Source organism: Belonocnema kinseyi, chromosome 10 (genome assembly GCF_010883055.1).
Source record: "Belonocnema kinseyi isolate 2016_QV_RU_SX_M_011 chromosome 10, B_treatae_v1, whole genome shotgun sequence".
NCBI classification, from domain to species: domain Eukaryota; kingdom Metazoa; phylum Arthropoda; class Insecta; order Hymenoptera; family Cynipidae; genus Belonocnema; species Belonocnema kinseyi.
The window spans coordinates 48,617,853-48,636,043 of NC_046666.1; the positions used below are offsets into that span (position 1 = coordinate 48,617,853).

The 18,191-nt window shown below is 28.6% G+C and overlaps 1 protein-coding gene across 2 annotated transcripts in view; it reads right to left on the reverse strand.

Annotated features, from left to right (window-relative positions):
* Positions 1–236: 236 nt before the first annotated feature.
* LOC117181835 (homeotic protein ultrabithorax) overlaps positions 237–18,191 on the reverse strand; it is a 338,004-nt gene continuing 320,049 nt past the window's right edge. For both annotated transcript variants that reach the window (XM_033374830.1, XM_033374829.1), the window contains one exon: positions 237–2,484. The gene's annotated coding sequence lies outside the window, so the exon portion shown is untranslated. The remainder of the gene's footprint in view (positions 2,485–18,191) is intronic.

The window sequence follows — 18,191 nt, forward strand, 5'->3', positions numbered from 1 at the left end:
TTGCACATTTTTTCTCCCGAAATCCCCAACTTTTTTTGTAAACTTGGTTTTGTTTTGCGTAAAAAAACTTTTTTTTTAAACTTGATGAAGTTTTTTTTGTATTTTTTAACAGTGTACTTGAAAAAAAAATTAAAAGGGTAAAGGAATATGGATAGGATATATGCCACGGCCAGGGGCGCACGGCAAAAAATTCATGAGTCAATACTTTAGATTCGGATCGCATTTATTTTTGTATTTTTTTAGCAATTGTATAATCAGCATAAAATTACAATTCGGCGTTCAGAACGGCAACCGCCCCTAAGACTTTCTCTTTATCCAGTTTTTAATGCATAGGAAGCAGGTGCGGCCCTGGTCGCATTGGATACATACATCAGGATCATACCGGTAAATAATTAATACTCTAATATATTACAAAAAAAGAATTTTGCACGTAAAACGTTCACACAGAAAACACAGCTATAATGCGTAGAGCCTACTTCTAAGTAGACCCGCTCGCCTAATTACGTATAGTACAGTGGAGCGATGAGAGAGATTCGTTCGGAGATCCACAAAATAAATAATTATTAACATTACATTCTTCTTAGAAATACTGCGTTTTAGCTACGTCCTTCCAGGTTTTTCACTTAGTGCCTATTCGTATACAATCGTTAACTAGAATAACATTACTGTTACGGTAGCGCCATGCGTTTTCCCATCCAGAAAAACATTTAATCAGCACCAGAATTTTATTTAAGAACCTCCTTAAACCTTCATTTAATGAAGTGAATACAAATCAACTTTTAGTATAAATAAATATAATTTAGTTAAAATAATATAACTAAGGCCTGTCCAGCGAGGAGAAATACGCGACCGGAGCAAATGTTGGACTTCTGCTTGGGTCGAGTTTCTCCTCACTGGGCAGGCCTGAACTACAGTGAAACAGAGATAAACTAAATTTAAAAATAATAACTCTTTAGTTTTTTTTTTTTACTGGAGTAAAAATTGCGGTTATTCAAAGAGTGATTGAGTAAATCCTTTTCTGGGTGTGGCAAAGGCGTCCATAGGTACTAGGTAGGTACGTACATACGTGGGTATCTTTTGCTCTTTTGTAGCTTCTTTTTATCGTCTTATCACTCTCAGGACGACGTCGAAAAATGAAGCTTGCTTTAAATGCTTTTTTAAAGACGGCATTGTGATCGAACAGCGCGTACTCGTTACCACCCCCTTGGCAGGTACTGAGCGAATACGTCATATTTGTTTCTATACAATAATAACAAAACTTTCGAACATGAATATATATTTATATACTTTAACGATCGAAAGAAGAGCGTTTTCACCGTTTACCTTGCAACCAACTCATTGAGTTCACCCTTCCGACCAGCAAACACATTTTTGTAGTTACTTCTAAAGGAAATACTACAATGAATAATTCAAAAAAATAGTATATGAGTAAGGCCGCTTCTAATCTAAGATTCCTACCTTACTGACATCGAGAAGATTCTACACTGCAGGGGTTCGTGTTCGTGCTAAGTTTCTAGAACATTCTTGATGACGTCATCAAATGTTCTAGAAACTTAGCAAGGACACGAACCATTACAGCTTAGAATTTTCTCGATGTGGGTGAGCCAGGAAGCTTGGATTAGAACCGAACTTACTCATCTACTCAAAATGAAAAGTACCCAGTGTTCCCTGTGTGTTTGGATTCGAAATTAATATTGTGATTTAATTTTAAATTTTCCAAAAAGAGAGGGTGAAACGGTGTAAACGAATTCTCGAATCGCTGCGAAGACAATAAAAATAACAAAAATATAACATCAACAGCAGTCATCGTGTCGTCGCTCGAAGAGACGCACCGAGCTTTTGCACTTTTATTGCGTTGGAGCGAACTAATTAAAAAATAACATAATAAATGTAAATAATAAAAAAAGAGGATCTCAATAAGGAATTTGTACACCGATCCGGGATCACCGATACTTACAATCGCTCCGCAATCACCCATTACTTTCTCCATCCACCCAATCGTGCACTCGTCTTCTCGAACGCGACAAACAAATTTAACCTAATTCTACTACGAACTAATGCGTATTTTGTAGCTTTTAATTACGTATTTCGGTTTCCTAATTTTATGCTCATGCACTTTTACTCCCACGGCGCGACGCGGCGCCGCGACTCCCCCCTTGTTCGCACGGACTGTTTTAGTTTGTGTGTGTTTTTTTCGTCGCTTCCTTCGTTGGCTTTTAGTTTTACAACCTGAAGACTATTCTACACGATCTAAAACAGGCTACGTTAGGTACAGGACCTACGATGGTATTCTAATGAAGTGTACGGAACTTGGACGTGGCTGATTGATTTAGGGTATTGGTCAAGTGAGCTACGGGAGTCCGGGGTTCGTCACTCACCGGGTGCAGCATCCGTTCGCCGCAACCGATAAACTGACTATCGACAGATACACACATCGATACCTATTTGGCATTACAGAGACGGTTGGTGTAGCCAGCCACTCACCTGAAACAAAAAATAAAGACAAATTTGTTCAATTCTTTTTATTTATAACATTTACTTATATTTATTTGATTAAACTGAGAGGAAAAATCTTCGTACTGTGGTCCAGTGGAGGTGGATTACTTTGGATTACATTGGATTACCCTGGATTACCTCTATACACAGAATTAGTCTAGATGACCTAACATTACATAAAATAAGCTCAGTTGGTAAGACGCTCGGACTTCACCTCAGGGGTCCGGGGTTCGATCCCTGAGCCGGTACTTCTGGAAATTTTTCTATGCACCTTTACTGAGGTTCTGGTGGTTTGGAACCCACCTGAAGCTGTAAGTTCTCACTTGACTGCAACCCAGTCCGTCAATGATGGGATAAAAAAACCTGGTTTTGTCCAATATGTGGGGCACACTCTTTTCATTAGATCACTTGATTGCATTATAAAAAATTCGTCCGTAACTGATGATATATCCCGAGACTATTGAAACGAAAATAAACTACTTTTCAGGTTTATTTTAAAACTTTACCGTACCTTTCATTTTTTAGGTAAAATACACTTTTAATGATCCACCATGTGAAAAAATACGAAAACAAGAACATTAATTTTCTATGGAAAAAGATATATGTTTAACAAAATACATAGATAAATTTTCCGTTTAAAAATTAATATTGAACAAAAAACAATGATTTTTCAATGAAATAGTAAAATTTTTAAACAAAGTGATAAATTTTCAACCAAAATAAAGAATCTTTAAACAAAAAATTTACTTTTTAACAATATTGTGGAATTTTCTACAAAATATATTAATTTTTAACTAAAAAAGATGAATTCTTGTAACAAAAAATAGAATACTTGATATTTCAGCTCGAACAAATTTTATATAAAAAAACAGCTGAAGTCAATCGACGAATTTTCTACAAAACCTTTTTAGCTTTTAAAACAAAAAGATACTTATCAACAAAATTCTTGTTTTTTTTTCGTGAAAAAATATTTATTGTGAATCAAATACTTAATTTTTCTAATAAAGTAGTTGAATTTTTAACCCAAAAGGACAAATTTTCAGCAAAATCGTTGAACTTTGAACCAAGAACAGACTTTTTTACAACATTGTAGAATTTTCAACAGAATAGATTATATTTTAATCAAAGAATTCAAACAAAAACATACAATTTTAACCGAGAAGATTAGTTTTCTACCAAGTAGATTCATTTTTAACAAAAAATATGAACTTTTAACCAATTAGTTGAATTTAAAAAAAAACTGATAACATTTCATCCAAAAAGATCAATTTTAAACTAAAAAACATACATTTTCTACCAAAATGAAGCACTTACATTTTAATTGTAAAAATTGCTTTCTAGAAAAATATCGAATATTCAGCAATATAAAAAATAAATTTTTAACAAATATTTTGAATATCAACCAGTCAGTTTCATTTTTAACCAAGAAGCTTAATTTTCTTCCGAAAACGAAAAATTTTTAATGATCGAATGAATTTTTTAAGGATTTTTAATGAAAAAAGATAAATTTTCAACCAAAAATAAAATACTTGAATTCTCAACAACAACAAAACTTTTACAACAAAAGAGTCAAATTTATAATCAAGGAACGAATTTTTAACTACAATGAATCTTCAAGTGGAATACTTAAATTTTTAATTAAAAAAAATTCAAATAACAAAACAGTTTTCAACAATATAGTTAAATTTTTAAGCAAAAAAATAAATTATTAATAAATTTGCCACCCTATGAAATCGAATGATTAAATACATCGAATCGTTTCAATTTTTCCAAAATAGAGATTCTCATTTTGTTTGCCTACAGATCTGCGGCTAACAAATTATTGGAACATTTGCCACCGAAAATTTTGGTGAAATCAATCTGAAATCTTTGTAAATAATTTATTTTTGTGAAATTCTGAGGTCTATCTGAAATTGTATCGAAATATATTCAATCTTCGTGGAATCTTTAAAAAATTATTAAACTTTTTTGAAAACTTTGGAAATATTTAGCAATATTTTTAAATATATTAAAATCTTTGAGGAATCATTAAAGTTTTTGGGAAGACTTTTTAATCTATCCGAAATCTTTGACATCTTAAGAAGAGCATTGAAATTATTGAGTAACCTTCGAAACCTATTTGAAATATTTAAAATCTTAGAAAAATTATTGAAATTTTTGTGGTGTCTTAATAAAATCTTTGTGAATTCATTAACAAAATTTGCGAAATATTTTTGAAATATTCTGTAATATTTTTAAAGTTATTGAGAACTTTTTGAAATCTTTGAGAACTGATTGAAGTCGTTGTAAAATCTTTTTAATCTATCCAAATCCTGTGAAATCTTTGGAAGATCATTGAAATCTTTGTGCAATCTTTGAAATCTTTATGAAACATTTGAAATATATTTGAAATATTTTTGAAGTATTCGGTAATGTTTGTAGAATTATTGAAGCCTTAGAAATTTTTCGAAATCTTTGTGAAATATTGGATTTTTTGTGAAATCTTTAGAAAATTATTGCAATATTTTTCAAATCTCTTTAATCTGTTGGAAATCTTTGCAAAACCTGTGAAATGTTCGGGTAATCACTGAATTCTTCGTGAATTCTTTAGCAATATGAATTTTATACCTGTATTTATTATTTATTATTGAATATGTTTTGTTTATTTATTATTTATGTTTAATTTTTACATTGTAAATGTTTTTATACAATGTACAAATTACTCCTACCCTCTTCAGAAAAAAGGCCTAAAGCCAAAAACACCAAAGCCTACCAACCAAATTACTTCGGATGAGCTGACTGCAAAACTTTTTCCACAGCTTCGAATAAAAGAATAAGATAATAATCTTCCAGAAGTCACCCAGGAAAATGATCAAAAATGATCAAGAATGATGATGAATGTTCCAGAATGTTCCAGAATGTTCAAGAATGATCAAGAATGTTCAAGAATTTTCAAGAATGTTCAGGAATGATCAAGAATGCGGAGATGAAATGAAACTGGATATTAATTATGGGTTTATAGCTATGAGATTGAGACAAAAGTCCAATCTTTGCAGTTGAGAACACCTGGATCTGCGAGAGCAAAAAAAGTGCGCCAGAGTCAGAGCAACAAGGCAATGATCACTGTTTCTTCGACCAAGAAGATTGCAGCTTATTCAGCAATTTCTGGAGAAACTCGGTGAAATACATATTCAACATAAACAATGTCTTACACAAGCCACATAAAGTGATGACCTGGCTCCCAGTGATTTCCAGTTGTTCCCCAAATTGAAGTATCCTCTGAAAGGAAAACAATTTCAAGAAGTAAAGGAAATAAAACAGAATGCACTGAATCAGCTGTTAACTATGTCGAAACTTGGCTTTAAGAAATTCTTCAGAAAGTGGGAGGATCGCTGGAAGAAGGTTGTGGCTTCCAAAGGGGAGTGCTTTGAAAGGCATATCAACGCCATAGACGAAAATAAACTCTTCTTTCTAGCACACCACAAATTCCGATACTTCCCGGAAAGACCTAATAATTTTTTTTAAATACTAATCAGAAAACATTAATTGAATAATGATCAAATAATGATCAATTAATAAAAAATAATAATTAAGAAACCTTTTTTAAATTTTAAAGAGGGTGTCTACTCAAGACCTGGAATAAAATTCCCTGACAATTCCAGGTTTTTCCCGGTATCATTTTTCACAGTACGAAGCCGTTCAAGCATTTCGCATTTCTTTTAACCAATCCAGTCGGAGCATTACACAATTTTACGAGTTTATTACAAATATTATTTTTTTAATCTTTTTTGATATCTGAATATGAAAATGAAATGAAAGATGTGAAAATAAATGTTTTTTCACTTAAAAAATTAACTTTGATTTAATTAATATGTTTAATTTAGAAAGGTTTGAAATAAAAGATGGTAATAAAATAATTTTTTTTTTAATTTGTCACAGAAGTCGACGACTTTTAATAATAATAAAAATATGCTAAAACTTTAGTTAAATTTTCAGTGAAAAAAGTTATATATTAATCAAGATAAAAAATCATTTTCAACAAAATAGTTCAATTTTTAACTAATATAATGAATCTTCAATAGAAACAGTTGAATTTTAAAGAAAATAAATAAATATTTAAACGAGGAAGATGAATTTTAAACTAAAAATTGAATATTTAAGTTTTCAACCCAAAAAAGCGTATTTTTAACAAAATAGTTTAATTTTTAACTGAAATAATGAAATATTCTGTACAAAAACTGGATTTTCAACCAAAGAAAAAAAAAGAATTTTTAAAGAATAGATTAAATTTCTGCCAAAGACAAGAATTTTCAATTAAAATGAAATGATAAATTTTCAACGAACAACAAAATAGCCATATACAAATTTAAAATTTTCAAATGTATTAATTTATTTCAAAAAAATAATTCAACAAAATAATTGAATTTTTAATATAACAGTTCAATGTTCAACCTAAAAAAACAAATTACCAACGAAAAAGTATTATGGTTTATATTTTAATAAAAAAAGAATGAAATTAATTTAACAAAATAAAAAGAATTTTATCACCAGAAAGGCAAATTTCCAAAGAATAAATATTTTTCACTCCAAAAATAAATAAAAGTTTATCCAAATTATTGAACCTTCAAACCCGAAGACAAATTTTCATTACAAAAATTTAATTTTCAAAGACAAAATATGACTGTTCAACAAAAAATCAATTTTCCACGAAACTGATGGATTTTTACGCAAAAAAAAGGAAATTTCAAACTAAAAAATTATTTTCTACAGCAACAAAAAACGCGAATTTTCAACTAAAAAATATCAGTCTTATAAAAATGGAAAAGTTACATTTTCTGTTAAAAAATTAATTCTAAACCAAAAAAAAGAAGTATTTTCCACTAAACATTTAAATTTTCAACAAAAGAACAATTTTACAATGCAGTTTAGCTTTGACCCAAGTAGTTTAATTTTCAATTTGAGAAAAAATGTTCAACAAGATAATTAAACTTTTAACCAATGAAATAACTTTTCAACTTAAAATATAAATCTCTAACAAAAAAAGTGATCTCTTAACAAAGTGATTCAACCAAATGTTTAAAACAAATTAGTTGAATTATCAAGCATATAAGAACCATTTTCAATCAAAAAGTTGCATTTTCATAAAAAAATTTAATTTCTTTTATAACAGATGAAGTTTTAAATCAAAAAGGTACATTTTAAAAAAATAGTTGAATTTTCTGTTGAAAAAGATTTTAGTAGAGTTTTTACGATCAAACTATGAATTTTTTAACTAGAAATAATTTTCTACTAAAAAACTTGAATTTTCAATGAAGAAAGACGAATTTTTAACCAAAAAGGATGACTTTTTAACAAAATTGTTGAATTCTCTATCAAATTAATGCATTTTTATCAAAAAATATGAAATTTATCTTAAAGTAGAAAAATTTTTATTACAAAAAAAGTTCAGTTTATATTCAAAAAAGATTCCATGTGACTCAGTAACATAAAAAATTAAATTTTTGTGACAAAAAATAAGTTCTACAAAAAGAATTGAATTTTCAATCCAAAAAGACGAAATTCTTAATCAAAAAGGATGAATTTTTAACAAAATAGTTCAATTCTGTACCAAATAGTTGCATTATTATCAAAAAAAAAATCCATTTTGTACTAAAACAGATGAATTTGTTATAAAAAATAAATTTTTTTATAAGTGGAACTTCCGTCCAGAAAATATTTCAATTCATTTTTCAACACCAAAGTATAAATTTTAAACAAAAAGTAAATTTTCAACGAAATATTTAAGTTTTCAAAAAAATAGTATAATAGCTTAATTTATAATCAAACAGTTGCATTTTTATCAAAAAAAATTTAATTTCTGCTAAAACAGGTAAGTTTTAAAACAAAAAAGACAAACTTAAAAAAAAGAGTTGAATTTTCAACCGAAAATTTAACAAAAGCAATTCAATTTTCTAATAATTAAAATAAATTCTGAAATTCTCATAATTTCTCAGACAATTTATTTCTCGGTTATATTCTCAGTAATATTCTCATTCTTGTTACCGTTCTCAAAGTAATATAACCTGGCTGGTTGCAAGCCTTGCCTGCAACAAATTTTAACTTTTTTTCCCCGTAATATTAAGAATTAAAAAATGTTAACATAAAAAAACCCTGACATTTCCAGGTTTTTCAAAGTATAGAAATTCCCTGACAATTCCAGGTTTTCCCGGTTTTTCAGGTGAGTAGACAACCTGTCAAAATCCTTTTTACTTCTTTTTTGGGTTCTCTCTCTCGTAGCAAGCACCGTTGCTTTTCTCGAAGAGATCGACGCCCTCACACAGAAGGGAATTTATTACGGCTTAAAAAGTCTAGCTCCTTTGAAAATCCTGATAAATGTGTGAAGGAGAAGGCTGGTCCGTACAGTATAGGTACGAATCTGTAGGTCGCGCGCGTCCCGCGGCAGGGTGGAGCAAAGCGTTAAGCGTCAAGAGGAAAGAGCAAAGCGTAAAGAGTAAAAAGCAAAGAGAGGGGAGACGCCAGAAGCCAGAAGGAAAGTACCGCTCTAGGCCAAAAAGCAAACCAACGCAAACGAAAAGTGAGCCTGAACAAACAGCCATTCTCATCTATATTCCATACTCTTAAGAGAGCACCTACACCTATTCGAAATACCCATACACAAAATGTTCAAAAGATGGCTCAAAAGTTGGCGTCTCGACGCTTCGCTTTCCGCTGCGTGGACATCTTTAATTAGGTAAATCTGTTTGTCGTCTTGTTTGCACAGGCGCTTCGTCCCTTTCCTAAAAGTCACGTAGGTGGCGATAATAAATTATCTGTTGTAAACAAAGGATTTTCAAATATTTACTCTTAATTTCCATATTCGGAAGGAGGAAATTCCAAGTTGCACAAATGTACGGCAAAATATTCAATTTATCAGGGAAAGTTTGGTTACTTGAAATATTTTTCCGGATGAGTGTAATAGTAAAAATAATTTAGGTGATTGACTTAGGGGAAGGTGAAATGTCCACTAAAATTGTAAAAATTGTCAAAATTATCTACATTAGGGGACATCAGAGAAAATTCAGGGAATTTTGTTGATCAGGGTAAAGTCATGGATTTTTAAGAAAAAAAATGGCAAGAGTCAGGGAATTTCTGTAAGAAGCACTTAGATGACAGCCAAGCATATTTTTTTATTTTAAAAGATCTTGAGAAATCTTTAACAGATTTCAAAAATTTCAATGAATTACAAAGTATTTGAAATTTTAAGGGTTCTAGTTGTTTTGTTTTTTTTTTTGCAAAAGCAAAAAAAAATTCTAGAGCTTTAAGCAATTTCAATTGATTTCAAAGAATTTGCATTATTTTAGGGTATTCATTTAAAGGGATTTCAAAAGATTTGCAATATTTAAGGGTATTTGATAAGATTCCATTTTTTTAAATAGGCTCCAATCATTTAAAGGGATTGCAAAGGATTTTAAATGTTTTAACGTATTTAAAAAAAAACCCAAGGAATTTTCAAGAGATTGAAATTTCTTAAACAATATCCAAGTTTTAAAGATTTCCCTGCAATTTCGTAAGATTTTGAATTTCAAAGAATTTATTCAGAAGAATTTAGGGATTTCGTAGGATATAAAAGATTTTTAAATCTTTCAAGTTATGATCAAAGATTTTAAAGAACTTTAAATATTTTAGTATATTTTCACAGATTATGAACAACTTTCAATTTATATTAATAATTTGAAGGGATTCGTAAGCATTTTAAAGCTTTCAAATTTTTAGTATATTTTCAAAAATCACAAGGAATTTTTAAAAGCTTTGAAAAATTTCAAGGAATTTCCAAATATTCTGAAGGTTTTAAAACATTTCAAGGTATTTTGAATATATTAAAATAATTTTAAGAAAATTTACAGGATTTGAAAGATTTATGGTATTTTAAAAAATTCCAAGACATATTTAAGAGATTTAAAAATTACAAGGCATTTTTAATAGCTTTGAAAAATTTTAAGGAATCCTAAAATATTTTGAAGGATTTAAACATTTCTAAGTATTTTTAATAGATTTTACCAAATTTGGAAAGTGTATGGTATTTTTAAAGATTGTAAGAAATTGTTAAGAGATTTAAAAATTACAAGGGATTTGAAAAAATTTTAAGGAATTGAAATATTTGAGGAAATCCTGAAATATTTCCAGAAATTTTTAAATGACTTCAGTAATTTAAAGAAATTTCAGACGATTTGAATTATTTTAATATATTTCTTAAGATTCCAAGACATTTTTAATAAATTCTTAAAATTTCAAGGGATTTTCAAGGATTTTAATGATTTTGACAGATATAACAAATTTTTCATGAGATTTTAAATAGTTTTAAATTTTAAACCTTTAAGGTTTTAGAATATTTCAAAGGACTGCAAGGGATTTTACACGATTTCCAAGGGTATCAATGATTTTAAGGAATTTTAAAATCTCCCAAGGTATTTTAAAATTTTTTTCAGGATTTGAGGAAACCCCATCAAATTTTTGAAGAAATTTAAAAATATTTTTACAATTCATTTAAATTCACTTGGAATTCTTCCTGGATTCTTTTTAATTTGTTCTGAATTCTTTTAAATTATTTGGAATTCTCTTGCCTTTTTGAATTCTCTTGAATTTATTTAAATTCACTATATTTTACTCAATTAAATAGAGTTTTTTTTAACTCTTTTTTAAATCATCTTGAAGTCTTTTTAATTTACTTTGAATTTTTCAGAATTTTAATAAATCCTTTTGAATTTCGTCGAATTTTTCTTGGCTCATTTCAAATATACCGAATTTAATCCAATTTTACATGGTTTTAAGTTGCTTTCAATTCACGTAAAGTTTTTTTAATTCACCTTGAATTTTTATCAATTTTATCTAAGTCTTCTCATTTCTCTTCAATTCCTCAAATTTCACACAAATTTTACTGAATCGAATGTAATTTTAGGATATTTTCCAATTCATGTGAATCCTTTTGAAATTAAATTGAATTCTTATAAATCAAATCCTTTTGAATTCCTTTAAATTCAACTTCTCTTGAGATGAAAAGAATTCAAGGATTTATGAATGCTCATTGGTTCTTTTTTGTGTTGGAAATTGGTCAATTTTGATCAATTTTTCGGGTTGCGTATGTCACTTTTTTCAAGTAAGTTAGAATACTGCAGCCCTGGGACTAATAAATTTAAATTTTAATATTTTTAATTTCACTTATAAAAGATTCTGTATCAAAAATTATGCAAGATTAGAATTTTAGTCATAAAAAATTTAATTTTTATGTTAAATATTAAATCGTATCGATGACTAGTCTATTATTTTTGAAAACGAAAAAAAATTTGCATCAGCCCGGATTTGAACCGCGAACACCACTATACGCGAGTAAAGCATTAACCAATCACGACACCGAGGTAGTGGCAGATCATATTTTAGTTTTCATACATCAAATTGTAAGTCGGATCTGCATCTCTTTATCTTGTGAAACTTTTTAAATGAATACTTCAATCCAAAGAAGTTTCGCCGAATCAGAATATAAATTTAAACAAGGATGTTTTTTGTTGAACAGTGTATTAATTATTTTTTTTATTCTAAATATTAAACAGTGTCGATTACTGGTCTACTATGTTTGAAGAAACGAACAAAAAATTTGCCTCAGTCCCGATTTGAACCCGGAACGCCACTATACACGAGTAAAGCGTTAACTAATTACGCTACCGAGACCTTTCCTCAATGAAAATGAAAAATTAGCCAGGAAAAAATCAGGGAATTTAGAAAATGAAGTTTTTCTGCCATCCTGAGAATAAACAGGAGGTACAAGGCTGGTCGTTTGTAAATTCTGAAAGTTTTTAAGTCTTTTTAAAAAAACTTTAGCCTTAAAAGGCAGAAGGAACTGGAAGTTCACTTGGGTCGAAGGTATCGGGCCACGACTGGTCGACTTTGTCGATGCTGCTTCAGCTTCTTCTCTAATGGGATAAATGCACATGGTGCCTTGTCCAGTACATGCACGTTGAGCCAAGTTTTCATGGTGTTCGTAACTAGAAATACGGACCGATAGTTCGCGCTAGAAGCGAAAGGGTAGGCGCAGGGAATTTGGGGTTGTCGAGGGACGAAGAAGAAGAGAGCTAGTGCTTCTATTGCCAATCTCGCAATCCACCCTTCAACCCCTTCCGGAGGATTTCCAACACCATTCCCTCTATAATTCCTTCTCTCTCATTCTCTCATTCTCTCTTTTACTTTCCTCCCTTAATCCTTTACTATTCCTTTTTCAAAATTTAAGAAACTTAAATGAAATAAAAATCAAATTTAAAATCCTCTTTAACGTACAATAATCATGTTAATGTGCAAAGAAAAGAAAAGAACAAAATTATTTTTCTTGACAAAAATACAAAAGAGGAAAGAAAAATGAGAAGGCAAGCAACCAAATCTCCTTCCTTCTCTTTTTATTTTTATTATTGTTAATTCACAATAAATAAAAAATTTGTAAAAAAAATAATCACCAGAAATGTGGCTCTCATACAAGGCAAGCAAATTTTGAGCAAGCCGGAACAGCAACGAAACTACGATTCCTAATCCATGATGACTTATGGAATTCATTTCAGTTTTTCTCTGAAATTCACCATACTTTGTTTTGATTTTAACCACAATAAACCCTTAAAAATTAAAATTGAAACCTAGAAAAAATTGTACCATTTAATTGAGAACATTGAGCATTGAATAATTTCTTCAAATCTTTATTTTGAGAAAAGTTTAATTAAAAGCAGTTGAAATTGTCCCATTTCTAATTTCGTTATTTTGTATTAAGGTTTTATTTTTTACATGCAAGCTTTAAAAGTTGGATATTTAAAAATAAAAAAACGATTAAATTCAATTCATTTCAAATTAAATTGCAATCTTCATACTATTTCCCATATTCTATTTTTTACCTTTTTTTTAAGATTTCTCTTTTCAAGAAACTTCCCCTTATTCCCGTATTTTTTCTTAAACTTGAACTGAATGAATTGAATCCAATTAAAAAATACAACTTTTTTTTAAATGTTAATTCTTTTTGGTTGCAACTTCTATACTTTGGTTAAAAATTTAATTATTTTGTTGATAATTTAAATATTCGGTTAAATTCACACTTTTTGGTTAAATATCTAACAGTTTTTTTGAACATTTTCCCTTTTGAATAGAAAAATTAATGTTTCTTCTGAGTTGAAAATTCCTCTTTAATGGTAAAAAAATTTAACTTTTTTTTATTGAAAATTCATCTTTCTCGGTTAAAAATGAACTTTTTTTTTAATTTAACTATCATTAAAAAAATTCGTCTTTCTGGCATGAAAATTCAATTATTTGGTTGGATTTGTAACTGCTTATTTAAAACAAATTTAATTCAACTATTTTGTTAAAGTCACCCTCTTTAATTAAATATTTAACTGTTTTTTTTTTAATTTTCCTTTTTGAATACAAAAATTTAACCTTCTTCGAGTTGAAAATTCCTTTTTAACGTTAAAAAAACTAACCTTTTTTATTGGAAATTTATAATTCAGGATTGAAAATGAATTTCTTCGTTGGAAATTTAACTATCTTTAAAAAAATCTTCTTTCTGGCATGAAAATCCCACTATTTGGTTGGAAAAAAATATTTTTAATTTGGCTATATGGTCAAAAATTCATTTTTTATTTGCAAAACGTTCTATTCCCTGAAAATTCAAATGTTCCGGCATGTAATTGAATTTTCTTTTTGTAAATGAAACTTTTTGGTGAAAAATTAATTTTTTATTCTAAATTCTACGATTTGGTTAATATTTTTTATTGTTGTTAAAAATGATCTATTTCTTGAAAATTACACTCATCAATTTGATAATTCAACTGTCTTCTAAAAAAATAATATTTTAGCTTGAAAATTAAATTATTTCTTGGAAAAGTCACCTTTTTGTTAAAAAGAATGGAACTTTGTTGTTGAATATATGTCTTTTTGGATAGAAAATTTGTTTGTATAGATTGAAAATTTATTTTCTATGGTTGAAAAGTAATCTTTTTTGGTTGAAAATTCATCTTTTTTGTAAAAAAATTCACTTTTTATTTTGAAAATTCTTCCTTTTTTTATTAAAATTTCAACTATCCTATTGTCAATGCAACTATTCGATTAACAAATTAAAAAAATTTAATTATTTAAACTTTCTGGATTGAAAATTTCTCTTTACAGGTTTATAAGTGAATTGTTTTTTTAATTCCTCGACTTTTTAAATTGAAAACTTAACTTTTTTGTTATAGAATTTATTTACAACATTTATTTTCTTATTACTCCACTATTTTTATTATAAGCCACAATATTTCGCCTGTTTTGACAACATTTTGGGTTATTAAATCTGACTTATTAAAAAATTAATAATTGAGGTGTATAATTAATGTAAATTATAAGCTTCTCTCATTTTAGAATAATACCAGTTAACAAGTTTAACATTTCAGGAAAAACTGCTTGATACCCATATCCAGAATTCTTCAAGATAAATGACTATACTTTTAAAATTTTGAGCAGGATGGAACAGCAACGAATCCACGATGCATCGTGAATTCGTTGCTGTTCCAGCCCGCTCAAAATTTTTCGTGTCTTGGTAAGGGTGCTGTATAAGCGCCGAAACGTTTCTGATTATTTTTTACAAGTGTTTTTTTCTTGGGCTTTAATAAAAAAAATTCTTTTCTTTTTAAGGACAATTTTTATCCTTTTTTAAATAGCAATAGGGACATTTCATGGTGGTTGTCCAAATTTGGTCAATGGATTGTTGGTTTTATTTTCCAGAATTATGCACATTCCTTTCTACTTTTTCTCTCTCCTTATCTCTTTCTCTCCTCTTCAATCCTGTATTTCCTTCTCTCATTACATCTCGTATTTCGTACTTCTTTTTCATTTTTTTCTCTCTCTTCGTATCTCTTGTTTTTTCGAGAGACTCTCACGTGGCGTGGCGCGCCAAACGGACCGCGACCAAATATCCTCTCGAAAGTAGAGATACCATTACTCATCCTTAGAGAGAAACGCGAAAAAGTTGTTTGTCCTGCATCTCCTGGTCGGCGGAGCGAAAGAGGGATAGAAAAGATTTCGAACTCTTGGCAAACCCGGCCCATTTTTACAGCCACAGTCTCGCGCCAGCCGCTCTCAATGTATATATGAATGTATATTTTTCTCTTGCTTTTTATCTGCTAGTCTACTCTTTTCACAGTATGCAATGACGATTCACGTACGTGATACATGTAGGAGTTTATGCACTGCTAGCTCCTATTTCTGCACTCTTCCATCCTTAACGGCCCGCGCGGACTTTACGCTCCTTCCTCGAATTGCAATAACGACGCAGTTGTACTTTATTATCAATTGACGCTTTTGCAAACAGATTTATCCTGCCCAATCCCCAATATAGAAACTTTTCTGGTAATAAGCTTTTAAGAAGTTTTCAAGATTTTTGATAGAATTCTGTGAGGGAAGGTGAATTATTTGTGACAAAATAATAATTTATTAATAATAAAAATAAATATAGTTAGGTTGTTTAATAATGGCTCTGATCGGCTAGAAGGCTTAAAAATTAGTTGGATAAAATCATAAAGAAAGTCGCATGGAATTTCGAAAAAAGTCCCAAAAAAATCGCATCAAATTTTTAAAGATGATGCCCAATTTTTAACAATAGTCTATTAGCTTATAATATTCTGAATCTGGGTATGAAAATTTCTTTCTAAAATGTTGAACTTGTCAACTTAGATTCTTTTTCCAAATGAGCGAAGCTTATAATTTACATTAATTTTTAACTACAGCAACATTCATTTGGAACATTTTTTACTGGAAATTACTTAATACTTAAGGTTTTAAATTGGATACTCTATGATTTGAGTATAAAATTATTTACTTCTTAATAATATCGATTTTACAGCCCAAAATGCTCTCGAAAAAAGGGTAATATTGTTGTTTTTTTCAAAAAAATAGTGAGATAATAAAGGAATAAATGTTTTAAATAAAATGTAGACCAAAAATTTAGCGCAATGTCAAAAGCTTTAAACTGCTCAGATTTCAAGTCGAAATATATTCAATTTTCAATTAAAAAAAGACGAATTTTCAAACCATAGACAATTTAAAACAAAAAAGTTAATTTTTGAAGTTAATAAGTCGGATGATAAAAAAAGGATTTACTTTTAAACCTGCAAAGAAAATTTTTCAATACAGAAAGTTGAAATATTTGAATTTAAAAAATAATAATTTTTAACTGAATAGTTTCATTCGCAACCAAATAGTCGAAATTTGAATAACCAAGACAAATTTTCAACAATCGAAAAAGTTTATTTTTCACCAAAAAAGATTAATTTTCATCCAAAAAAATTATTTTTCGCCATAAAAGATAAAATTTCAATCCATCTGAATGAGTTTTTTATCGAAAAAGACGAATATACAACAACAAAATTGAATTTTTGTAAAAAAATGTGACTTTTCCTAAAAAGAATTAAATTTTCAAGCCAAAATATTATTTTTTTAGAAGACAGTTAAATTATCAAGTTAAAAAGTATAATTTTCAACAAATAGATGTTTTTTACCAAAAAAATTTATTAACCAAATCGTTGAATTAACAATTAAAAATTAGTTTTTAATCATACAGTTGCATTTACAAACAAATATTACAACTTTCAATCTAAAGAGACAAATTTTCAACAAAATCGTTGCCCTTTCAAACAAATCGTTGAATTTGATTCCAAAAAGACGAATTTTTTCGAAGACAATTCTATTATCAGTCTGAAAAATTGAGTTTTAAGCAAATAGATCATTTTTCACAAAAATATTAATTTTTGACTAAATAGTTAAATTTAAAAAATATATTTTTTTTTAAATACATATTTTTTAAACAAAAAATTGCAAATCCAACCAATTAGTAGAACTTTTAATCACAGGATAGCATTTTTTAACAAAAATAGATCAACTTTGAAACGAATAGTTGAATTTTCATGCTAGGAAGTCGGATTTTTTTGAGGATAGTGAAATTTTCCACAAAAAGTTCATTTCCAACCGAGAAAGATGAAATTCCAATAAGAAAAATTGATTTTCTACCACTAAAATAGGAGTTTCCAATCCAAAAAGAATAATTTTTTTTAATCAAAAAGGAAAATTTTTAACAAAACAATTACATTTTTAACCAAAAAGGGTGCCTGTTACATAGAAGTTAAATTTTCAACAAAACAATTAAATTTTTATAAAAAGTCATTGGATTTCCTTATTGGATTATATTAATTCAGTTCACGTTTAAGCAAAAGTAGGAAAAAGGGGGAAGTTTATTGAAACAGAGAAAGAAAGAGAAAAGCGGAAATCATATCGATTATTCGAATTTTTAATAAATAATCGCATTTTTTTTAATAAAAAAAAGTTTCAATTGAGCTTGAAAAATTCTGAATCTGGGTATAAAATATTTCTTTCTGAAATTAAAATTATTATTCCTTATTATTATAAATTATTTACAAATTAATATTAAAAGTATCCAAAAAATTGATCGATTTTAAAATAAAAATTTGGTTGATCCTAAAAAAGAAGTTCATATTTCTTCATTTTTGAAAAATGTACATTTACCTTGACAAATAAAAGGAGAATTATAAATCACAAATAATTTACGATTTCCAAGAACTGAATATAATTTCTAAACGATCAAACATAGTCATGCACATTTATATTTTCCAAATGTGATGTCAAATTCTGTGTTAACCCGCCCCCTAGTCATAAATCGTCACAAA